The 25,639-nt window shown below is 48.4% G+C and overlaps 1 protein-coding gene across 2 annotated transcripts in view; it reads left to right on the top strand.

Annotated features, from left to right (window-relative positions):
- The window catches only part of LOC119975725 (sodium/hydrogen exchanger 9-like), a 455,770-nt gene that overhangs the window by 72,920 nt on the left and 357,211 nt on the right, over window positions 1-25,639 (top strand). The gene's annotated exons all lie outside the window — the stretch shown is intronic.

Genomic DNA, 25,639 nt, shown 5'->3' with positions numbered 1-25,639 from the left:
CTAGCTAACCAGAAATTTAGATAAATGTCATTGCAATGATCACTCATTTGATTAAGAAATTAATGTTTTGAAGGTAACAGACTGATAAGGATAGGGCCAACAATGCATGCAACGAATCTAAAAAATCAACAATATAATTCATGGTGACCAATGTTCAGTTAACAACGGTAAATAGATTGGAAAAGTAAATAAATTACTTTTCACCCTTATCAGTCTATTCCCTTGTTATGTTTGTGATAATTAATTGTCAATATTTATTAAACTGATAACAAAGTCCAATCTGAGACAGGCTAGTATGTTTTAACTCCATCTAATGGTGCATCAGCACTTGTAATTTATCCCGAGCACCCAGTGCCTAACCACTCTTGTTGCTTTTTAGCGGCACAAATTGGGATGATGCCTAGTAACTGTATCCAATTTTGATCACTAGCTGAGCGTCTCCTCTCAGCCTTTTCCCTCCCTCACCATCCACTGAAGTGAAAGAGGGGGAGACAGTGGGTGACAGCAAAAGGAGAAATGAAGCAGAAATTAGTTTATAGAACCAGTAGAGAGAAAAGCCAATGGCTCCGAGAAATTCAAATGAGCTTGGTGATTTAATCAGACAAGACACATTAAGTGGCTGTGTCACAAATGATCGGTCGAACTGTTCCTTAAATTATGTTCTTAACAAGGAAGGTGGCTTACCTTGCACTCTGATCAGCTGTTTAACTGGACATAATGACACCCAGTTTCCTGCTTTCAATGTTGTTACTGATATGTTTCCAGATGATTGATAAAGCTCCCTGCAACCAATAGGGATGGTATGTTGCTCCCTGCATATGTATTGGTAAGCGTACAAATATGCCATTGGGATTACGGTATATCATAGTTACTGACTGGGATTCTCCGACCCCACGCCAAGCCGTAGAATTGACAACCGGGGGGGGCAGGAATCGCGCCACGCTGGCCTGCCGATTCTCCCCCGCCGATTCTCGGGCGCCCGCGGGATTGCAGCTGCACCGGTCAATGGCCCACCCCCCCCCCCCCCCCCCTGGCGATTCGATGGACCAAGTGACTGCCGAGTTCGGCCGGGTCCTGCCGGCGTGGGTTATGTATGGTCCCACCCGACGGAACCTCGGAGTTCTGGCTGCGGGGGCCGTCCTGGTTGGGGGGTGGGGGGGGGGGGGGGGCTGAGGGATCCGACCCGCGGTGGGGGGGCCTCCACGGTGGCCTGGCCCGCGATCGGGGCTTATCGATCGGCGGGTGGGCTAGTTCCGTGGGGGGCCTATGTTCCGCTGCGCTGGGCCCCTGTAGGACTCCTCCATATTGCACGGGGGCCGGTGTGGAGATGGGAACACGCGCACATGCGCTGGCGCGCCAGCTTTCGGGTGCCGGAGCTCCACTCCGGCACCGCTCTAGCCCCCGAGGAAGGGGTGAATACCTGCCACTTGAGGCTCCCCGACGCCGGAGTGGCTCGCGCCGCTTTTCACTCCGGCGTCAGAACTTGGCCGTGGGATTAGGCCACTATGTGTGCGTTTAGTGTACGTTAGGATGTCTGTCATCTGTGAAGCAAATTGTGTGCTCGGCTTCTTCAGCCTGGATACGGGGATTTATTTGTGTGGTTTCAAGGATGTAACAATCTGGACAAAGAGGGGAGGGTAAAGGGGATAGCTCTGGCTGGATAATGTTTGTGGGTTGAAGTAGGTGCTCATTAGGCTGGAAAATGGGAATAGAGGATTTTGAAATATCTTCTCATCATGTTCCCAAAGTTATTCACGGCGAGAAAGGTACAGAGAACCTGATTTAAAAATTAGGAGATGAGACTGAACTCTGGCTGAGTACATGTAGAGTAAGACATCAGGGAAGGTTACTGACCTAAATCAATGGGTTCAGCAAACAGTGTTGGGTTTTCAAGTGGCAAAGGGATTGAATTACATGATAAGTGGGCAGACGGATGAGTTAAGGTAGTTTAGAAAGGGGTGGCACTGTTGAGTCTATTTGCCCTTTGCTATCAAATGGGTATTGATGGAGTAAAAAATTGGTCTTGAGCGGAATAGCGGAACGGCAGTATCACATCAGCTGCCCCTAAACACCCCACCCCCATGTACAGCGGGTATTGAAGGCTGTCATTTAACAGAAATTCCAGTTTGCCAGAAATTGTGTTTTGTAAGAGGCTTGCAGTGGGATTCATTGAATGGTGTGTCTCCTGGAATGCCCGAAAATAGAGTAAAAGTGGCTGTGTGGGCAACGTCACATGCATATTTCACAATGCCACGGTGATTTCTTTTTTGATGTTCCATGATGGATTACTGAAAGCCGCCAGGCCAGTGGTTGGTATTTTCAACCAGAAGTCTGCGTTTCCTACTTACTCCAGCTCCTCGGCTGAAATTAACGTTGGGGGGGGGGGGGGGGGGGGCGGAGATAGTCTACAGCTCAGCGCTTGAATGATGGACTCAACTTAACAAGCGGGTGGCTTGTTTCTTGACTGTAGCACGCAGCACTGCACTTGACAATCTTTGTGCTTCATCCATGTCGGAAGAATTAATTAGTCTAAATTCCAGATAGGAATTATTTTTAAAAGAGTAGTGTAGAATTAACATGAGGCTCTGGAATCTGACGTTTATGGTTTTATAACGTTTACAATTAACAAAGAACACGTCTGGCAGCGATTGGAAACAGCTGTTTGAACAATGTTGCTACAGGAGTACACGCTCCCTGTTTATGGAGTTCAATCTTGCAGACAGCAGGACAGGCTACGCAGAAAAATAGTTACAAATAATTTATTCTCATTAGGTGATTTATTGCGATTAAACACAATAGCAATACAAATTAAGACACCGAGAAAGGTTCTGGACAGGACTTTCGTTTTGCCTTGTATTAACAGGAAAATGTTGCATTGTGATCAGGATGTTCCTGCAGCCTGCTGACAGCTGTGGTAGCACTGCCATCTTCTGCCGGGTCCAAACCCAGACAGTAGGCATCACAGGCACAGGTTCATGATATGGAACCTGCTGTTTGCAGCAATGCAAATTCTCGGTAAACTGTCTTAATTCCGCCTTGGGCTAAATCAGATTTTCTGGAGGCGGTTTTCGTATGAAAGAAAGCATGTGCATTTCTGTAGCCACAGGGGCAAGACATCCTAAAGTCAAACGCTTTCGGAGTCCAGCTACTGCTGTAAACGGAGGGGAGTGGGTGGGGACCATTAGTACCGTCAGCCCGGGTCAGAAAAGTGAAAGGAGCTTAATGGGGGCGGGAAGGTTAGCAGGAATGTGGAGAAGTAAGGATAATGGAAGGATTTACAAATGAGGATGAAGATTAGAAGCCAATGGAAACCCAGCACCGCGGTGATGGATGAGTGGAAATGGTGCCAGGTTTAATGAAGATGGAGTTTTGGATGAGTTGAAGCTTGGAGGGTCAATAAGGACAACTGGAGACTTGTCAATCCCAGAGGCGATGAAGGTTTGGGAAGTGATGGGGGTAACATCAGGGCAAAGATAGAAGGTATAATTTCTTATGTCCAGGAAGCAGTTTAGGAGCAGAACAATTAGTTGGCCCCCAGTGCTGCCTATCGCAGTATTTTTTCTCCCTTTGTTATTCCGTGGGATGTGGCAGAGTCAGTACCTGTTGCCCATTTCTAATTGCCCTTGAGCTGAGTAATTTGCTAGGCCATTTCAGGGGGTTGTTCAGGGACAATCACATTGTTGTTAATCCTGAGTCACATGTAGGTCAGACCAGGTAAGGATGGCCAATTTAATTTCCCTAAATAACATGAGGGAACCAGATGGGTTTTATGACAATCAATGGATGATCCCATGGTCACCATTACCGACACTAGCTTTCAGTTCCAGGATTAACTTAATTCAGTTCCAGCCACCAAGGTGGGATTTGTGCCCATGTCCCCAGAGCATTAACTGGGTCTCTGGATTACCAGTCTGGTGGCATCACTGGTACACCACCCTCTCCCCGCTTTGCACAGGCTGATTCGCTATAAGAGTTTGTAGTCTGCAAGGTAAATATCCTAGATGTCATGAGCTTATTTAACAAGATGGAAAATTTAATTAAATTACAGTGCAACTAAAATTATCAACCAGGAAAAAGTAATCTTGTACAGACCATAAATCCATTTCCCTCTGTTTCTTGTAGATAAGGTAAAAGATGCTGGCATTGCATTTATTAAAGTCTTGTGTGTGATAGAGTGAAACTGAATTAGGGCAGCACGGTAGCACAGTGGTTAGCACTGTGGCTACACAGCGCCAGGTTCGATTCCCGGCTTGGGTCACTGACTATGCGGAGGCTGCACGTTCTCCCCGTGTCTGCGTGGGTTTCCTCCGGGTGCTCCGGTTTCCTCTCACTAGTTCCGAAAGATGTGCTGTTAGGTAATTTGGACATTCTGAATTCTCCCTCTGTGTACCAGAACAGGCGCCGGAATGTGGCGACGAGAGGATTTTCACAGTAACTTCATTGCAATGTAAGCCTACTTGTGACAGTAAAGATTATTTAAAAAATATTAGTTGTCAGGACTAAACAAATAATTTCTTTGAGCTAGGATGTTTCTTGTGTGTGCAAAGCTGAGATTGTGTCGCAGTGTTTTCCTTCCTGCACAGCATTGTGGTATCAGACAGTGCTGGCCTGGTTTATCACTTGGCTGGCTGTTATGATTCTTGAAACATTGAAAGGAGGCTGAAAATGACCCCGTGCTGTAACAGCCTTAGGCAACGTGCAGTCGAGGTTCAAACTACGAGTTGGAGTGCCATCAAATCAGGGGATTATGTTGAAAGATGCCCATGCAAACATGGCTTGGTGGAGCACACCTCCTGTGCAATGGAACAATATCATTGATTTCGGCGACTGAATGATTGAAGGTGACTGTGTTTTTACGGGTTTGAGGTCCTTTATTCCTGAGGCACAGGTTAATTAAACGTCAGACTCCTCAATGTATGCAGTTCTCGAAGGCCGAAGTTTACTTCCTGTAAACACTTGTCTTAAATTTGTGAAGTGGAACTTGCTCAAATATCCAGCGTACAACTGTGTAGAACTCTTAGATGCAAGAATATTGAAATGTAGCCTCCTTGTATGCAAAAGACCTTGATTGCTGCATTGGAACGTCAGTGACTGAGGCTTAACATTTAACTTCTACTGATTGTGCTGCTAATCAAAGAGGAGTACAGAGGACCCCTCCACAGGTATAGATCATAGACTTTACAGTGCAGAAGGAGGCCATTCGGTCCATCGAGTCTGCACCGTCCCTTCGAAAGAGCACCCTACCTAAGCCCACACCTCCACCCTATCCCCGTAACCCAGTAACCCCACCAAATGTTTTGGACACTAAGGGCAATTTAGCATGGCCAATTCACCTAACCTGCACATCTTTGGATTATGGGAGGAAACTGGAGGAAGCCCAGGCAGACTTGGGGAGAACGTGCAGACTCCACACAGACAGTGACCCAAGTCGGGAATCGAACCTGGGACTGTGAAGCAACAATGCTAACCATTGTGCTACCTTGGCACCATGTAAAAAAAAACTCTTTCATGGTGGGGTGGGGTGCAGGGAATGCAGTGGTTCTACACTCCACATGAACTTGAATTAATCCAAAACCATATTAACCATACCCTAACTTGCCTTAAGCCCCATTCATATGGGTGCTTGCTAATATATATATATATATATATATATATTGGACTCCCAGCCCCGCATCACCCGATAATTCTCATCCTTCTTTTCAAACCCCTCCACAGCCTTTGCTCTCCCTACCTCTTCATCCTCCTTCAAGGCAAGAAATCTTCAGGATACACAGGCCTCTTGCACATCACAGATTTTCATCGCTCCAGCATTAGTGGCAACGCCTTTAACTGTTTAGCTCCGTTGACTAGATGGCTGGTTTGTGATGCAGAGCAAAGCCGACAGCTTGGGTTCAATTCTCAGACCGGCTGAGGTTATTCATGAAGGCCCTGCCTTCTCAACCTTGCCCCTCGCCTGAAGTGTGGTGACCCTCAGGTTCAACTCTCCTCTCACCCTCTGCCATTCTCCCTGTCCATATGATCTGTCTGTGTGATAGGCCGAGCAGGTTAGGTGACTTTTTCCAAGTGGCCAGTGCTTCTCTATAATTGAATGCCAACACATCCGAGAGGGTACTCTTCTCACCCCCTTTCCCCTCTTCCTGTGAAGAAGTGACTTTTTGTTGTCCAAGACTTATTCGTCCAGCAGGCCATCAGTCTGTGAACACAAGTTAGTGTCTGTGGATGCCTCCTCAGAATCCCCCAGATGATTGTCACAGAAGAGTTTCAAAACTCTAATCCCCAAAACACACTTTAAAATGTCCTCTCATAATAAGGCTCTCCATTAGCAGGTTACATTGAAAAATCCACTCCACGTTTTCCAAACAACTCTTTTGAACAGCTTCTGCTCCACTTCTACAAGGAAATCCACTGCAGGTTTTACATTAACCCCATTTATGATATCTTTGCCTTGACTGTTTTTGCACACATGAGGCCCAGCCACCAGTTCCCACGAATATTTGAATTCACATTCCACTGACTGTAGTACAATAAGTCAGATCCGAAAATCCCTTCAGATGTCTTTCTGGCCTCTCATTTTTACTCTGAGCTTTGTCTGTCTTTAATCTCAGACCACATGGAAATTTATTTTCATTTTTCTAGTTTCCTTAACTAGCTACTCCTCTGATAACCATTACTACATTGTATGGTTTTGCTTACAGCAAAGCTGAGAGAGATGTTCCCTCTTTAGCTTTCTAAAATGACTGCTGTCAGCAGAGCTGTGGGAGCTGTTCCCACTCCAATTGGCTGTCTGCAAACTGCTGTAGCTTCCAGCTAACACTAAAGGACAAAATAAAATTCCCTTACAACGGCCTCCAGTTACCAAGTAACGATATTTACTCTTCACATTGTATCTCTTTCACAGCTGTAATTTAACCGATGACCCCGCACGCAAACAGCCTTGTCCGGCATAAATCTAACTATAGGTTCCCTGCAGACATTAAATTAAACCCACTTAAAACTAGACCTTATTTCTAATGTTTGCCAATAAACCATTAAAACCACCTTTGTTTTCCTAACAGTTCCAGTATTCTTCTGCACTGGATTGTGTGAAAATTAAGCACAGATGAGACAGAAAAAAGATGAAAGGGATTGAGATCAGATGGACTCATAGTGAAGCAAGTGAGGCATGTGATTATCATTAGTGTTCTCACTGCTCGAGGGAGTGGGGTATTATTCACCTCTTACTGAGTCTTATTCATACCTCCATAATGAATGGAAAACAGCAGTTCTGCAGCTTGTGGCAGCAGTGAATCTAAATCCCAAGTTCTTTCTTGTAAAAAGTAGGATTTCCCAAAGCTGTGAGCGACTCATTCATCTTCCTCACATGAAAGGTATAGTGCACGAGTGACCTTGCTCCACGAGCATAAGTGCCCCACTGCAGGTACTGCAGGTGAAATTTCTTTACAGAATGGGGTTAACTACTGGGAATACCAGAGCTGTTGACCTCTTCGCTCTGTTCCACTTCCTTCCTAAAAATAAATATGGACAGCACAGTAGCATAGCAGTTAGCACAACTGCTTCACAGCTCCAGAGTCCCAGGTTCGATTCCCGGCTTGAGTCACTGTCTGTGCGGAGTTTGCACGTTCTCCCCGTGTCTGCGTGGGTTTCCTCCGGGTGCTCCGGTTTCCTCCCACAGTCCAAAGCTGTGCAGGTTAGGTGGATTGGCCATGTTAAATTGCCCTTAGTGTCCAAAATTGCCCTTAGTGTTGGGTGAGGTTACTGGGTTATGGGGAAAGGGTGGATGTGTGGGATTGGGTAGGGTGCTCTTTCCAAGAGCCGGTGCAGACTTGATGGGCCGAATGGCCTCCTTCTGCACTGTAAATTCTATGATTCTATGATTCACATTCAGTACCAGGAACGACAGTGCTTCTTTGCCTGTTCCCCAATCTTCAGCATGCAATTTACCCACAGTCTGCTTTGCTTTCCTTGTTCTGGGTTCCAGAGGTAATAGAAAGTTTCCCACTCCCTCTTTAAGAGCTTTTATTTTGATTTCATTCATTCTGCGCCAGCTCAATGAAAACAAGCGACCAAGCTCTCTGTGTCTGCTGCAGATCACAGGTGGTTGCCCTCAGGTTAGAGCTGCCATCTCTTGGTGATTGAGGGAACTGCATCAAAAGTTCCAAAGCTTTCTAAGGAATCAAATTACGTAAAAAGGGATGAGTACATTAATATGGACCTTTCAGGAGTTCAGGTTGTCCCAACGCTCTGTACAGGGCACGAGGGATTTTAGATTCCCTAGTATTTTCCAAGGTTTTGATGGAATCATGAATTACTAGTCTGAGGTTATTCATGAAGGCCTCGCCTTCTCAACCTTGACCTTCGCCTGAGGTGTGGTGACCCTGAGGTTAAATCACCACCAGTCTGCTCTCCCCCCTCAAAGGGGAAAGCAGCCAATGGTCGTATGGGACTGTGGCGAAGTTACTTTACATTAGTAGTTCACACTGGAAATTGTGTTGTTCTGCGATCTACCCACAGATATTTTGTGGATGTTGGCTGCCCTTGTTTGGCACCATCCGAAAACTTGACCAATTTGCAATGTGTTTCAGAATCCAAGTCACTGATGTAGATTGGAAATTGCCTTGATCCCAAAACTAAACTTGGCACACTACCTGGGCGTTAGTCCGATGATTATTCATGATTACTCAACCTTGCGCCTCGCCTGAGATGTGGTGATCTTCAGGTTAAATCACCACCAGTCAGCTCTCCCCTCAAGGGGGAAAGCAGCCTGTGGTCATCTGGGACTATGGCAATGTTACTTACTTGGTCTGTACAGACCAATAATTCCTGTGCACCTCATTCTGATGATGAATGACCCTTTCTCAGCTAGTTATTTCCCATGTTTGGCAGGTGGAGCTGGATGAGGTCAGTCGATGGTTACCCTATTCATTTGACTGTGGGGATTTGCCCTGGCTGCACGGACTGAAGGGGCGCACGGTGACACAGTTGTTAACACGGCTGCCTCTCAGTGCCAAGGACCCGGGTTTGATTCCGACCTTGGGTGACTGCCTGTGTGGAGTCTGCACGTTCTTTCCGTGTCTGCGTGGGTTTCCTCCGGGTGCTCCAGTTTCCTCCCTCAGTCCAAAGATGTGCAGGTTAGGTGGATTGGCCACTGTAAAATTGCCGCTAAGTGTCCAAAGATATGCAGGTTGGGTGGGATTGCGTGGATAAGATGAGGTCCTAGGTTGGATGTTCTTTCAGATGGTCGGTGCAGACTGAATGGGATGGCCTCCTGCGCTGTCGGGATTCTATGGCTTCAGTGGCTGGTTCAAGGTTCTTAACATGACAACTGAGTGTTTATTATGATGTGGCGCAGGGTTTCCTGACTTGTGTGGCAGCGACAGGCAGCACGTTCTGATGTTGCCATGTCATACGCGTCAGGGCAGTTATTGTAGAGGTGGGCCCTGGCCTTCTGCGGATAGTATTACATTGTTACATCTGCTGATGTAACAAAATGCGGGACGGTCACTGGGAAGGCATTCTGACATCTGGGTCAGTGGCATGTTAACCAATAGGTAGCGGGAATATTCTGCTTCTGGTTCGGAAGTGAGTGTTGCGCTAACAATTGCACACAGAAACACAAAACGGTACAAAAGAGGCTTTATTACCGTGAGATGTTATTACCTCAAGTGGAGCTGTAAAATGGCAGCTCAGGAGACCTCATGGATATTTATACTGCTCCTGTGGGCGGAGCTAGTCGGCAGGGGCTTACCGACAAACCTGTAATAGCCGGTACTATTGTACATCCCCTAATAGAGGCACACACATATATATATACAGTGGTATTACCACAGTGAGTGGGACAGCTTGCAGAAGAGTTTTTTTTTAAAAAAAGCCACTGTAAACGTACAGTGTTGTGATTAATTGACGCATGTTAGGAAGTTTTGTAACTTGCGCACTGGGAATGAAGCCATCTGAATTGCCTCGGGCCAGATAGCAGGCTTGCCACTTTGCAGAGATTGATTTTGCAGCCTGCGAAATGTAAATTCACTGCTAATTTCATTCATCAACTCGCGCAAATGTGCAGCTACTTTCACTTTCATGGTGGTTTTACATGCAATGAGGCCTTAATACAGGGAAGGAAGTTAGGGCATGCGTCACGAGACACAGGAGGTGATGGGCCTTGCGGAGGTTTTGTGATGCAGGGGGGAGAGAGAGAGATGGAGAGAGAGCGGTAGCAAGTTGATAAGTTTGTGGGAGGGGGAATTTGGCTGCAGGAATATTGTGGTTCGTAGCTCTGCCCCTGATGTTGGATGTGTGGGGTGTACATAGAACACTTGAGAAAAGCTTGACTCTGAGGAAGACAATATGCAGAGTAAATCTCTTCCTCACCTGCACTTCTGTTGTGTCTGTTGCTGTCTCATTCTCGCTTTCTCTTCCTTCCGTTGGCAGTCACCACATTTTCGAACCGTGCAGTTTTCTCTCGAGCCCACTGGTGGATTCCGAGGTAGATTCCTCCAATTAACCCATTAGGAGACCTTGATCATATTCTGCCATTCTCCACTTAGTTTAATTTTTAAAAACCTTAGCATGTCACACACGGCTCTCTCAAGTAAAGAAGGTTAGGGTTTAATAGAAATGTTTACTTAATTTTGTGGAAGATATTTTACTCGCCAAGTAAAAATCAGTTTGTAGAAAAGTATTTTTTTAAATATAAATTTAGAGTTCCCAATTCATTTTTCCAATTAAGGGCAATTTAGCATGGCCAATCCACCTAGCCTGCACATCTTTGGGTTGTGGGGGTGAAACCCACGTAAACAAGGGGTGAATGGGCAAACTCCACATGGACAGTGACCCAGAGCCGGGATTGAACCTGGGACTTCAGTGCCGTGCTAACCACTGTGCTACCGTGCTGCCCCGAGAAAAGTAATTCTACTATGTTTGCTAGTTGTGGCGTCCTTTGTGCTTTCACGAGCAGCTCTGAAATGTTCGTATGGGATGGTGGTACGTCTCGTGACTGAAGGGTAAAACTTCTTTACCCCTTGCTGATCACACCGAAACAGTGCTGTTTGGGAGATCCTGATGCCTTTTTGGCCTCTTCTCATTCTCTCACCATGGCCTCAATATCCCCAGTCATCCAGGGTTCCCTCCGTCTACCAGCCTTACCCTTCACTCTGCTCTTTGGGCGTTGCTGTGATCACCTTGGGAGACCAATAATTTTCACAAAAAGAGGCATGAATTGCATAGTAACCGGCAAGGCGCTGGGGACTGTGTTTGCTGGCCCTCTGCTGGCCGAAAGGGCCCTTGCAGCCAGTGGCGTTCAGGAAGCCGGGATTGGTACGGGGTGGTTGTTGTGGGTGGGGGGGATGCAGGGCGCAGGGCAGGTGTGGGGGCAGGGCTGGAATGGCTTTTCGGAATTTGGCTGTCGACACCCCCGAGCGCCAAGGTGATAGTGGCAGTAGCACCGAGGACATCAGCGAATAAAATACTGCTGCGCGAGTAACGGGGTCAGAGTGCGAATCGCGATTTATACAGTGCAGTACTTTGCTGAAATATTTCAAAATTATTGCAATATATAATCATGTACTCTGTATTGATTGATGAATGTGTCATTTGTTTGACTTTAATGATTCTGCTTACTTATTGGACAGTGGGATTTACTCCGATCGTTTCACTTTGGACCCAGAAACCAAAATATTGGAGGCATTCTTCCTCCCCTCACAGGTGGGGTAGTCACGATGCCAGGCGGATAAAGCTTTGGATTTGAAATCCAGTGGGGTTTTTCTGCACAGGTTCGAGCCCTGCTCACAGCCATTAAATTTAGAATTGAGGCCACACCGAGAATATTGTGTGCAGCTTCGGTCTCCTTTTCTGAGGAAGGATGTTCTTGCTCTCGAGGGAGTGCAGCGAAGGTTTACCAGACTGATTCCAGCCATGGCGGGTCTGTCATATGAGGAGAGATTGACGAGGTTAGGATTGTTCTCGCTGGAGTTCAGAACAATGAGGGGGGATCTCAGACAGACTTATAAAATTCTAACAGGACTAGACGCATGCCGCCACCCCCGAAATCTCGCATCCACCACCCCCCCTGTGCAAACCTATAATTATCACAAATTAGTGCCCATACCGAGGCACTTTCCAGTCTCAAATGCTGCCTCCACTGCCCCCATGCCTTCAAGGCTGACGCCACTACTGGGCTCAGTAAGTATCTGAGCCGGCGGGAACAGCAGAGGCACTTCAACAATCACCCCCCCCCTCCCCCAAAGCGTCTTCCCGTACAAGAAGCCGTCATCATCCGCCCCCATACCAAACCCTCCCACACTACCCATTTCCTGACCGTAGCGATGTTAGCCGCCCAGTAGTAATTCATTACATTCGGCAATGGCCCCCCGACCCCTGGCCCCACTCAAAGAAAACCTCACTTGACCTGCGAGGTCTTCCCCACCCACACAAACCCCGAGATCAAGGCAGTGACCTTTTTAAGCAATGACTTCGGGACAAAGATTGGGAGGTTCTGAAATGTAAACAGGAATCTTGCGGTGGCTGCACCCGTCCCACCAACAACAGAGGCATCATGTCTCACCTCCTAAAATCCCCTTTCATCTGCTCCACTAACTGAGTCAAATTTAACCAATGCAGCCGCGCCCAACCGCGTGTCACCTGGATGCCTAAGTACCTGAAACTTGGCCCCACCACCTTGAACGGCAGCTCCCCAACCTCCTCTCCTACCCTCTGCTCGCAATCGAGAACACTTTGCTCTCTCCTCTGTTCAGCTTGTACCTGGAGAACCGACCAAAGTTCTCCAAAACCCCCACAATACTGCCAATGCCCCCCACTGGGTCTGAAATATATAACAACAGGTCGTCCGCGTACAGCGAAACCCTGTGCTCAAGACCACCACCCCCCCCCCCCCCCCCCCCCCGGCATAATCCCTTTCCAATCTCTCTACGCTCTAAGCGCCATAGTCAATGGCTCTACCGCCAAGGCAAAAAGCAATGGGAGAGCGGCGTGGAACAGAAGAAGCCCCCAGCCCGAGAGGCCAGCCCATTGATCGGTAGGCCCCAATCGCGGGCCAGGCCACAGCAGAGGCCCCCCCCACCCCAGGGTTGGCCCCCTCCCTCCCCACCAGGCCGCCCCCGGATGCACGCCGAGGTCCCGCCGGGTAAAATTTATCATAGAATTTACAGTGCAGAAGGAGGCCATTCGGCCCATCGAGTCTACACCGGCTCTTGGAAAGAGCACCCTAACCAAGGCCGGAATCGAACCTGGGACCCTGGAGCTGTGAAGCGATTGTGCTATCCACAATGCTATCGTGCTGCCCAACCGGTGCGAGTCCAAGTCATGAAACCTCCCCAGCACCTACCCTGCAGCTTCCCAGTAACCATCACGAACCTCCTTCCCCACCCCCCCTCCGAATCTGCCACTATGTTCCCCCACCTCAATCGCTTGTTACCAACACCGCCACCCCCCCTTGTCCTCATGTCCAATCCCAAATGGAACACCTGCCCTACCTATACTTTCCTCAGCCTTTTCTGATCCCCTATCTTTAAATGCATCTCTTGCAAGAAAACCAATTCTGCCTTCAGACTCCAACTGTGCGAACACACATGACCGCTTGACTGGCCCATTCAGACCCCTCATGTTCCACATGACCAGCCTAGTTAGGGGAGGGCTCCCCGCCCCCTCCCCTGCCAGTCGGTCATATCCCTTTTTGGGCCCGTCTCTGGCCTGTCACCTGACCCTCCTGGACCACACTCGGATGTCCATCGTCATCACTCCCTTTCCAGCTGTGCCACACAAACCGCACCCATGTCAGCATCCCCCCCCAAACAGCCCCCTCCCCTGCACTAACCACCTGACCACCCGCACTGTGCTCCCGTTAACTAGCCTGCCCAGCTAGCATGGCAGCCCCCGCCAAACCTCCTATCTATTCCCCCCCCCCCACTGTCCCTCAAAGATTCAAAGATTCCATCGCCGCCTCTGGCGTACGAAAATAGTATTCTCGATTCTGGAACGTCACCCAGAGGCGGGATGGGTACACCCCCTTCTTGAAGAGGGCCGCCTTGACCCGGTTAAACCCGGCCCTCTTCATCAGTTCTGCGCCCAGATGCCCGCAGCTCGATTCCCTTCCAGGTGCATTTCCTCATTTGCCTCGCCCATCGAAGAATCTTCTCTTTGTTCAAGAAGCGGTTTCACTGCACCACCCATCGCCCTCGGCGGCTCGCCCGCCTGCGGCCTCCTCATCAGCGCTCTGTGCATTGGGACGACCTCCAGAGGCATATAAAAGGTCTCCTCCCCCATCAGCTTTTCCAACATCTTGGCCACATACGTGCTGGACTCCACGCCTTCGATGCCTTCGGGAATCCCCACAATCTGCAAATTGTGCCTCCTGGAGCAGTTCTCCAGATCAGGCATTGTCAAACTCAAGGACGCGACCCACCCGCGGGTCGCGGAGCCATCCCGATCGCGCAAATCCGCGCGCAGCAGCCGGCTTTTAATAATGCCGGCTGTGAAAGGCCTTAAAAATGACCAGGGACTGATAATAAAAATTCGGGCGCACTGCGCATGCGTGCCCAATCATCGGTGCGCGTGCGCAAAACTATGTGCATGCGCACCGATGATTGGGCACGCATGCGCAGAGCGGCTGCATTTTTTTTATATGGTTGCAGCCGTTTTTCTTTCCAAGTTTGGGGGGCCAAAGGGACAATGGGACCATTGGGGCCAAAGGGACCCAAAACCATTTCCTACATTTTTGTCAGCAACAAACAAGGTAAGAGAAAATGGTGGGTCGCGCAGGTGAGCCGGCGTGGGTCGCAAAGGTCGGCCGGATTGGGTCCCGAAGGTTGGCCTGTTAGTAAAAATGGATCCCCGGAAAAAAGTTTGAAAAACACCGCTCTAGATCCTCCACCTTCTCCTTCAGCCGCTTTTGGAGCTCCCATATCACTCCCATTAAAGCCACCAACAAGGCCAGCTGTTCCACGTGCTCCCCACTGCCTCCTCCATTTTCCGGACCGCCTGCCCCTGGGACTCCAGCCTCTGCTCCACTCTGTCAATTCCTGCTCTGAGAGGCTCTACCACCTTGGCGAGCTCCTCCAGGGCTTCCCTTTTCTGCTGGCTGAACTTCTCATTTAAAAAGCCCACCATCTGCTCCGTTGACTCCGTGGGCACAACTGGCCCTTTGCTCTCTGCCATCTTTAAAAAAATATATAGTGTACCCAATTCATTTTTTTTCCAATTAAGAGGCAATTTAGTATGTCCAATCCACCTACCCTGCACATCTTCATATTGTGGGGGCAAAACCCACGCAGACACGGGGGGAATGTGCAAACTTCACACGGACAGTGACCCAGAGCCGGGATTGAACCTCGGCGCCATGAGGCAGCAGGGCTAAGCCACTGCGCCACCGTGCTGACCCTGCCCTCTGCTGTCTTCACCTGTGGTGCCCGAAGATTTTCCTGCTTCACCAGCTCCCTTCTTCTCGGCCCACTCCTGACTCGTGGATCCATCCACAGGCCACCCATAGTGGAGTTACACCTTCTCCTGGCACTCCTACAGCTCTTTCCATGCAAACCTCCACCCCTCAGACGGGGAAAGGACTGAAAAAAATCCCCTTGACTTGGGAATTCCAAGGTGCACAAGGTGTGTGCTATCAGTGCCCGCTGGAGTCTCACAACATCCTTGAACTTTCCCCTTGCCGCTACTTTCGCCACCTCTTCAACAAAACTGAGTCAGGTTCGTCCGGTACGAACCAATCCAAGCTGATTCTCTCTGCTAAGCTGACCATTATCCTGGTGTTCCCAACGAGAGTCAGGTTAACAGGTCGAAGATTTCTTGGTTTCCCAATTTCACCTTTTGCAGAATGTTGGGCACAATCTTCCAATCTAAAGGACCTTTGAAAGAGCTGGCAGCTTATGTTAAATACTGAGTCGCACTTATATTTATGAAGCCAAATTACCTTATTTAAATCAATGCTTAAAAACACGGTATATTGCTTGTGCATCACCTCTTTTGGTGTGAGTTATAATGCATTTAGCTCCTCATAATACATTGAGTTTTGAGCACTTTGTTCACTAGGTGGCGCTGCTGGGCTGTACAGTAGAGGTTGATAAACATCTGTCCTGAGAACGTCTCTTTGCAAAGGGAAGTGTGGTTGTGTGTGATGAGGTCCAATATTTCTGTATTTCTGCTCCTCTTGACTTCCCATTTTCTGAGTCCGGAAGGGTCATAGTGACAAGCCTGGCATTGCATCATTGCTGATTTTGATCCCATCGTTGGAAAGTCTTCCAGGGCAGCTTTTGTCTCTTGCTTTTACTCCCTCTCTGTGTACAGAAAAGCGTGAGTCTCTTTACCCCCAGTTGGGGCAAGATTAAGGGGGTCACAGATGGAAAGTTCATTCATAGGGTCCTGGACGTTGGTCACCTCTTACTGAGGTTTTGGGGGTGCTGAGGATCAGTAACAAGGAGTTATATTTATATGGTGTCTTGAATGACCTCCGTTCCATTCTATAATAATAATCGCTAATTGTCACAAGTAGGCTTCAATGAAGTTACTGTGAAAAGCCCCTTGTCGCCACATTCCGGCACCTGTTCGGGGAGGCTGGTACAGGAATTGAACCCGCGCTGCTGCCTTGTTCTGCATTACAAGCCAACTGTTTAGCCCACTGTGCTAAACCACTGTGCTAATTCTCTTCCTGCATCGAGCGATGCACTAAGGCAGACTTTAGTCTGCTTCCATAGCTAGTAATACCCGGAACAGGTCGCTTGTCTGTCACTAGGGGTTTATACCTTGAGGAGTGGCCGCCCACATCAAGTGTGGTTGACCAGGAGTCTCTCCCGCACTTTCCGCCAGCCATTGTGGTGTTTGGAAGGATTTGTAAGTTGACACTCAACCTGTTTGGCCACGTTATGAATGCGCCTTCCTTGGCCATCCCTGGAATGGGACTCAAACCCAGAGCTTTCTGGCTCCGAGGCAGGAATGCTACCCACTGCACCACAAGACCTTCTACTTAAATGACCTCAGGGACCACATCAGAGCTGTCAGATGTTCTATGGAAGTGTAGTCATATTTGCAATGATGGAAAATGTGGCAACCAATTTGAGGTCCCATAAACAGCAACAGCATTTTAAACCATAGGATTAGAACCACAGAATCCCTACAGTGCAGGAGCAGACCATTCGGCCCATTGAGTCTGCACTGGCCCTCTGAAAGAGCACCCTACCTCGGCCCACTCACCCACCCTATCCCCGTAACCCCACCTAACCTACACATCCCTGGACACTAAAGGGGCGATTTAGCGTGGCCAATCCACCTCACCTGCACATCTTTGGACTGTGGGAGGAAACCGGAGCACCCGGAGGAAACCCACGCAGACACTGGGAGAACATGCAAACTCCACAGAGACGGTCACACATGGCCAGAATTGAACCTGGGTCCCTGGCGCTGTGAGGCAGCAGTGCCACTGTGCCTAACTGTTTTTATGCAGCTAACCTGATCATCTGTTTGGGTTGAGGGATACACTTTGGCCAGGAAATCAGGAGAACTCTTTTGCTTTCCTTCAAATAGTGGTGGCATGGAGCTTTTACTGTCCACTTCAGAGGGCAAACTCTTTAAAGTCTCCTCTGAAAGACAGCCTCTCCAACGGTGTAGATCACCCTCAACTGTGCAGATCACCATCACCCTAACCCGTACCAGCCTCCCCGAACAGGTGCCGGAATGTGGCGACTAGGGGATTTTCGCAGTAACTTCATTTGAAGCCTACTCATGACAATAAGTAATTTTCATTTCATTTTTTCATTTTCACGTGCCCATCTGAATCTGAATCCATCATCTTCTGGCTCAGAACGAGAACACAGATGCCGAAACAACAGAATGCTGAAATTACGAATTTGAAAAGGGAGCACCCTTCTTCGAATCAGGGTTGATCCCCTGACCTGATGGTAATGGTAGAGCGGGGCCATGAAGTTCGAGATTGTGGCTGAGTACAATTCTGCTGCTGCTGATGGCCCAGCTTTGAGTTGTTGGAAAGGTTCTGAATCTATCCCATTTTGCACAATGGTAGTGCCACCCAACATAATGGAGGATATTCTCAATGTGAAGATGGAACTTTGTCTCCAGAATGGCTGTGCAGTAGTCAGCCTGACAAATACTGTCATGGACAGATGTATTTGCGGCAGGTAGAGTGGTATGGACATGTTCCAGCAGATTTTTCCCCTTTGGTTCCCTCGCCACGTGCTGCAGACCCAGTCTAGCAGCTGTGCTCTTTAGGACTTGACCTGTTCAGCCAGTAGTGGTGCTACTGGGCCACTCTTGGGGATGCCTATTTACATTCCCAACCCAGAGTACATTCTGTGCCCTTGCCACCCTCGGTTCTTCCTCCAGGTGGCGTTCAGCGCGGAGAAATACTGATTCGTCTGGCTAGTGGGGGAGGGCAAGTGGTAATCAGCAGGAGGTTTTCTTAATCATGTTCATGGGGTCCAGACCTGATGTTGAGGACTCCCAGGGTAACTCCCTCCTGACTGTATGCCACTGTGCCGCCTCACCACCTCTGGTGGGTCTGCCCTGCTGGTGGGACAGGACGTACCCAAGGGTGGTGATGATGGTGTCTGGCACATTGCCTGTAAGGTGCGATTCCGTGAGTATGATTATGTCAAGCTTTTGCTTGGCTAATCTTCTATATTGGCACAAGTCTCCAGATGTTAGTGAGGAGGACTGTGCAGATTGACAGTGTTGGGTGTGCTGTTGATGTTTTCGGTGCCAAAGAAGATGTTGGGTGGTCCATGTGGCTTCATTCCTTATAAAGTTTTTAAAAAATATATTTTTATTCTCCTTTTTCACAATTTTTCTCCCGAATTTACACCCAACAACAATCAATAACCAACAACAAATATCTCGAACCCCATAACCGTAACAACGATCCAATCCTCCCACCATGCCCAGACATCAGCCCGCATGTTAACATAAACAAATGACAAATTAAAAAAAACGGAATCAAGGATTACCCATAGCCATCTTCACCATACACAGCAGCCCCCCCCCCCCCCCAACCAACTAATGTGCGATGTTATCCAGTTCTTGAAAGTGCATAATAAATAGGGCCCATGACTTGTAGAACCCCTCCAAGCTTCCCCTCAGTTCAAACTTAACCTTCTCAAGGGTCAAGTATTCCAACAGGTCCCCCCGCCACGCCAGGGCACAGGGTGGAGAGGCTGCTCTCCATCCCAGCAGGATCCGCCTTTGGGCGATCAACGAGGCGAAGGCTATGATATCTGCCTCCGCACCCGTTTCCAACCCTGGCTGATCCAACACCCCGAATAAGGGTCCAGCTTCACATGCACCACCTTGGAAATTACCCTAAAGACCTCCTTCCAGTACTCCCCAAGCTTTGGACAGGACCAAAACATAAGAACGTGATTAGCGGGGCCCCCCCTGCAACGTTCACCCACATCTTCTACCCCTTCAAAGAATCGGCTCATCCTCGCCCTCGTGAGGTGTGCCCTGTACACCACCTTCAGCTGTATCAGCCCCAACCTCGCACACGAGGTGGAGGCATTCACTCTCCCGAGCATCTCACACCAGACCCCCTCCTCTATAACCTCTCCCAATTCTTCTTCCCACTTCGCTTTGATCCCCTCCAGTGGTGCCTTATCCTTTTCCAACATAGCTCCGTATACCGCTGACACTGTCCCCTTCTCCAGTCCACTTGCCACCAGCACCTCCTCCAACAACGTGGAGGCCAGTTCCTCCGGGAAGCTCTGTATCTCCTCCCCTTATACAGTTTTTTAATAGTAGTTTGATACGGGGCAGTATGGTGGCACAGTGGTTAGCAGTACTGCCTCACGGCCCCGAGGTCCCAGGTTCGATCCCGGCTCTGGGTCACTGTCCGTGTGAAGTTTGCACATTCTCCCCATGTTTGCGTAGGTTGCGTCTCCACAACCCAAAGATGTGCAGGGTATGTGGATTGGCCATGTTAAATTGGCAAGAATGAATTGGGCACTCTAAATTTAAAAAAAATATAATAGTTTGATACAACCGGGTTGTTTGGCAGGCCATTAATTTAAAAAAAATTTTTTTTTGTAAATAATCTTTATTGGAATTTTTGAAAAATAAATATCAACAGAACAATAATAGCAATAACAATAATAAACACCCCCCGGCACCCGTAACAACGCATATAACAAACACCCCCACCCCGCCCCCAATCCCAATAGACAACAAAATAAATTAACAATAAGCAAATTAACTGAAACACTATCCCCCTAAGACCCCCACCCCCCCCCCCCCCCTTTTCCCCTCCTCCCCCCCCCGGGTTGCTGCTGCTACTGACCTAGTTCCTTATCGTTGAGCCAGAAAGTCGAGGAAAGGCTGCCACCTCCTAAAGAACCCTTGTACCGACCCCCTCAAGGCGAACTTGACCCTCTCCAACTTAATGAATCCCGCCATGTCATTAATCCAGGTCTCCACACTCTGAGGTTTCGCATTTTTCCACTGCAGCAAGATCCTCCGCTGGGCTACTAGGGATGCAAAGGCCAAAACATCGGCCTCTTTCGCCTCCTGCACTCCCGGCTCCACCCCAACCCCAAATATCGTGAGTCCCCAGCCTGGCCTGACCCTGGATCCTACCGTCCTCGCCACCCCATTCCAGAACTCCTCCAGTGCCGGGCATGCCCAGAACATATGGGCATGGTTCGCTGGACTCCCCGAACACCTGACACACCTGTCTTCGTCCCCAAAGAACCTACTCATCCTAGACCCGGACATGTGGGCTCGGTGCAGCACCTTATACTGGATGAGGCTAAGCCTCGCACGTGAAGAGGAGGAGTTCACCCTCTCCAGGGCGGGGCAGGCCATTAATGAGGGCACATAAAAGTCGACCACATTGCTGTGGATCTGAATTCACAATGTAGGTCAGACCAGGCAAGGGCAGCAGATTCCCTTTCCTGAAGGACAACAATCGACAATGGTTTCATGGTCACCATTGCTCGGACTGGCTTTTAATTCCTTTTTTCAAATTAATTGTGGTTGGATACGACCCTCTATCTCCAGAGCATTCGATGGGGTCTCTAGATTATGAGTCCAGTGACCTTATTCCTTATCACTGAGACAACTCCACCCCCCCCCAACCCCGCCCCCCGCTTCGCTGAAATGAGGCACATTATCATTGAGGAGTGAGAAATTAATTATCTCCCCATGGTAATGTATTAACTCTAAAACATACGGCAAGAATCCCCACACGTGATGGACTGGGATTGACTCCCTAAATGGGGAGAACGCACATCATTGTGGGTGGCGTCACTGAAATCTGAGCCCCTGCACTATGGCGAGGTGTACATTGACCATGCACATTCCACTTGTTCTAAGGGGTATTATTTGCACTGGATAAACAAAGGAACACAATGAAGGCTAGAAGTGACTTGATGTGTGTTCGTGCTTGGGAGACCAAAATTGTGTGTGGATAACCTTGCAATAAACGAAAAAGCTGGCTGCTTGCATGGCATATCAGCCATGATTGAATGGCGGAGCAGACTCGATGGGCCGAATGGTCTAATTCTGCTCCTGTATCTTTTGGTCTTATGACAGAAATTCTTGTCGAACCTGCTTGTCTTTGCGAATTTCGTATTCATTCAGGTGAGAAATGTTCAGGACTGGAACACCTTCTGTTTCAGACAGTCCCTGTTACTATTTGTTATGCGTCATGGGAATGCATTCCTTTTTTAAAAACTAGTTCTTATTCAAAATGTTACAGAATGTTTACAAAACCACTACTAAAAGAAGGGAAAAAAAAGAATTAACAACTTAGCAAAACAAGGTGGGATAACTACCATTTACAAGAAAAATCTGTCCACAACCCGTACAGCACCCCCACCTCGTGCCGGTTTGCTGCTGCTGCTGACCTCCTCACTTAACGTTCTGCGAGAACGTCAAGGAACGGTTTCCACTGCCTGGAGAACCCCAGCAGGGACCCTCTCAAGGCAAACTTTCTCCTCTCCAAACTTAGAAACCCAGCCATGTCACTGACACAAGTCTCCACACTTGGGGGTTTCGCTTTCCTCCACATTAACAAGATCTGCCTCCGGGCTACCAAGGAGGCAAAGGCCAGGGCCCCGGCCTCTTTCGACTCCTGCACTCGCGGATCTTCTGACACCCCAAATATCGCTATCCCCAGACTCTGCTTTACCCGAGTACCCAAGCCCTGAACACCTCACACATCTGTCCTCCACTCCAAAGAACTTGCTCATTCTTGCCGCTGTCATGTGCGCCCGGTGGACCACCTTAAACTGAATCAAGCTAAGCCTGACACAAGGTGAGGAGGAATTGACCCTGCCCAGGGCATCCGCCCACTGGCCCTCATCCAGCTCCTCACCCAGCTCCTCCTCCCACTTGCCCTTCAGCTCCTCCACCGAGGTCTGATCCGCCTCCTGCAGCTCCTGGTATGTCTGATACCTTTCCGTCTCCTACCCACATGCCCGAAACCACCCTGTCCTGTATCCTGCGGGAAGGTAGCAGTGGAAATTCCACCACCTGCTTCTTCAAGAAAGCGCGGACTTGCAGGTACCTAAAGGTATTCCCCGGGGGCAACCTGAATTTCTCCTCCAGCGCCTTCAGGCTAGCAAAAGTCCCGTCAATAAACAAGTCCCCCACCCTTTTGAGACCCGCTCTGTGCCAGCTTAGAAACCCTCCGTCCATTCTACCCGGGACAAACCTCGCTGTCCGGCCCGTCCACACTGCCTGTGACGCAGCTCTATACAAACAGCAAACAGACCCACAATCTCGAGGGCCCAGAACAAAGGGGCAAAAAAAAAGAAAACACGGGGGAAAACCAACATAACACAACCCCCTCCAGCCCCCACCGGGGTGCCCCAACATACAGCAGTCCATTAATTCAAGTCCAGCTTCTCGTTCTTAATAAAAGTCCACGCCTCATCCGGCGTATCAAAATAATGGTGCCGATCTTGGTACGTGACACACAGCCTCGCCGTTTGTAGCAGCTCGAACCTCACCCCTTTGCTGTGGAGGATCAGCTTCACCTGGTTGAATCCCGCCCGCCACTTAGCCAGCTCTGCACCCCAGTCCTGGTAGATACGGATCTCGCAGTTCTCCCACTTACTGCTTCACTCCTTCTGGACAAAAGTCCAGACATCTGGACATCCGTAAGATGTCCGTACATATGATTGCTGATTACGAGCACATTTGTACGACAGCCTATCGGCCCTGGACTTCGAAGCTGCCTAACGCGGGACCTTAAGAGATGAGACTTTTCAATTCATGACACTGAGTAGGATTTGAGCTCAGTGTCAGAAGACAATAGCCAGTGTCAAACCACGATGCTGCTCCCCAGTCATGCTCTGAACAATCTGCTAGTGTCTGGAGTCCAAGCCTTGTTGTGTAGCTCTAATTAGCTGTGAATAAAGAGATGTCTCCATTCATGTTGATGTTAAATTATTCCTGTGAAGACATAAGTGTAGCATATATTGTACAACACTGCACACAACCGAGTTTGTTGAAGTGAAAACTCTCTAATGAGATTTTATCATATTTGTTCGCGTGTAGTAAACCAACGGCAGAATTCAAGATTGATACTTTCATGTTAGGCAGGCAACCATTATTAATTTCGAAGATTACTTTTCAGTCAAGCAAAGCTTCTCCATTGAAGTGATTAATGGAGTTGTGTTCAGGATATTAGTACTTTGTAGCTCTGTTCGCCGGTTGCCTGATGGGCTTGGATTTAATGCCGTGCAAATTTGTGGGCCGCTTTGTGCTGGCATATTGAATCTGCGCAAGTGAGTGTTTTCAAAGCAATTTCGAGAGTCCCCGTGGTGCAATGGGTCAGCACTTTGATGTTTCAAATCTGGGACACGCTGAGGCAAACCCAAGGGATAAATCCGCAATCGCTGGAAGCTGTGACACTCTGAAGGGAAATGAGATTGGATTGTCCCGGCTCATCATACCGCAGACTCAGTCTGTCAGTCACGCCTCCCCATGACTTGCACACATTTAACATGTTGGTGAGAGAGGCCTGAAGGAGCTGGGATGAGCGAGAGAAAAGCAAGTTCCCTTGTAGCGGGCAGAGAGATAACATGTTGCAGGAACAGTCGACGGAGCTCCCTGGACCTCAGCGATATCTGACCCAAAATGACTCCCAAGTAATAATGTATGTTTTTAAAATTTTGTTTTAACATCTGATTATCACAGGGCACACAAACCTATTTTTTTTACAATCAAGCAATTACTTTGTAGTCACATAGCCAGGCCCCAGAAACAGTGAATGAATGACCACCTGATTTAGTTTTGATGCTATTGGCTGAGAAAGGCTTGTTGACGAAGAGGCCATGAGGTCTCTGCTCTTTTTACCATCACGTTGCGTGGCATTTTCCATCTAATACAGTAGGCAGAGACTTTTAACAGCTCATCCTAAAGATTGATGGTATGTCTTAATGATGTAATTGGGCAGCAAAATGATGCTGAATCCCCTAATACTAGCCTTACTTTCTTCGATGGTGCATACATTCGCCAAAGTAAGTCCATTTTAGGGAGAAGGAGTTGGTAAATAATGAAGGTGAAGACCAGTACTGACCCTAGATTGGCATCTATATGTTGGTTGCACATTCAAATTTATTGATCTTCGAAAACTTTACAATGATATCTGAGCAGCAGTTACATGCAATAGAAGTGGCTGAACTGTGTGTTACAAAGTTACTGGACATGAGGATAAACATGAAGGAGATTTGGCAGCACCAAAACATACATTTAAGAAGGGTTGTGCAGTTTGATCGAACCAATAGCAGTAATGTGTTTATATCTTGCTATACCGGAATGTACGGTTTCAGGAGTGGAGGAGAGAAAATACCATTCTGTGCATTAATTTAACTCTCGAGACATTTTTTTATTTTGCACTGAATTTTCTCTCCTCCACTCCTGAAACCGTGCATTCCGGTTGGGATGTGGTTCCAGATTCCGACAGCATGTGGGAAGTTTTCATTTCTGGGTGTTTGAAGGTCACTCGTGGGGAGGTATCTTAGCCAAGTTCAATTCTACCAGTATTCAGTGCTCACACATATGGCACTGGATAGCAGTTACAAATGGGAAATACGTTTTGTTTCTTCTTTGCTCTGATCCTGAGTGCTCAGCTGATTGTAGCACCTCCATTGCAGCCATCAGCCTATCCAGACTTGTGCTGACAAGTGGCAAGCAATATTCATGCCACAGAAATGCCGGTAATGACTAGCTCCAGTAAGAAAGAATCAAACCATCGCCCCTTGGAATTCAATGGCATAACCATTACTGAATCCCACACTATTAACTCCTGGGGTTACCGTTGACTAGAAACTGAACTGGATTAGCCTTATAAATACTGTGGCTACAAGAGCAGGTCAGAGGCAGGGAATCTTGTGACGAGTAACTCACCTCCTGACTCCCCTAAGCCTGTCCACCACCTACAAAGCACAAGTCAGGAGTGTGGTGGAATATTCCCCACTTGCCTGGATGAGTGCAGCTCCAACAACTCTCAACACCATCCAGAACAAAGCAGCCCACTTGATTAGCACCCCTTCCACAAATATTCACTCCCTCCAGCGCCAACGCACAGTAGTAGCTACAAGACGCACTGGAGAAACTCACAAAGGCTCCTTAGGAGCCACGTTCAAAACCCACGGACACGACCATCTAGAAG

Source organism: Scyliorhinus canicula, chromosome 13 (genome assembly GCF_902713615.1).
Source record: "Scyliorhinus canicula chromosome 13, sScyCan1.1, whole genome shotgun sequence".
NCBI lineage: Eukaryota > Metazoa > Chordata > Chondrichthyes > Carcharhiniformes > Scyliorhinidae > Scyliorhinus > Scyliorhinus canicula.
The sequence above is the reverse complement of the archived record's forward strand: the minus strand, read 5'-3'. Positions and strand labels throughout refer to the sequence as shown.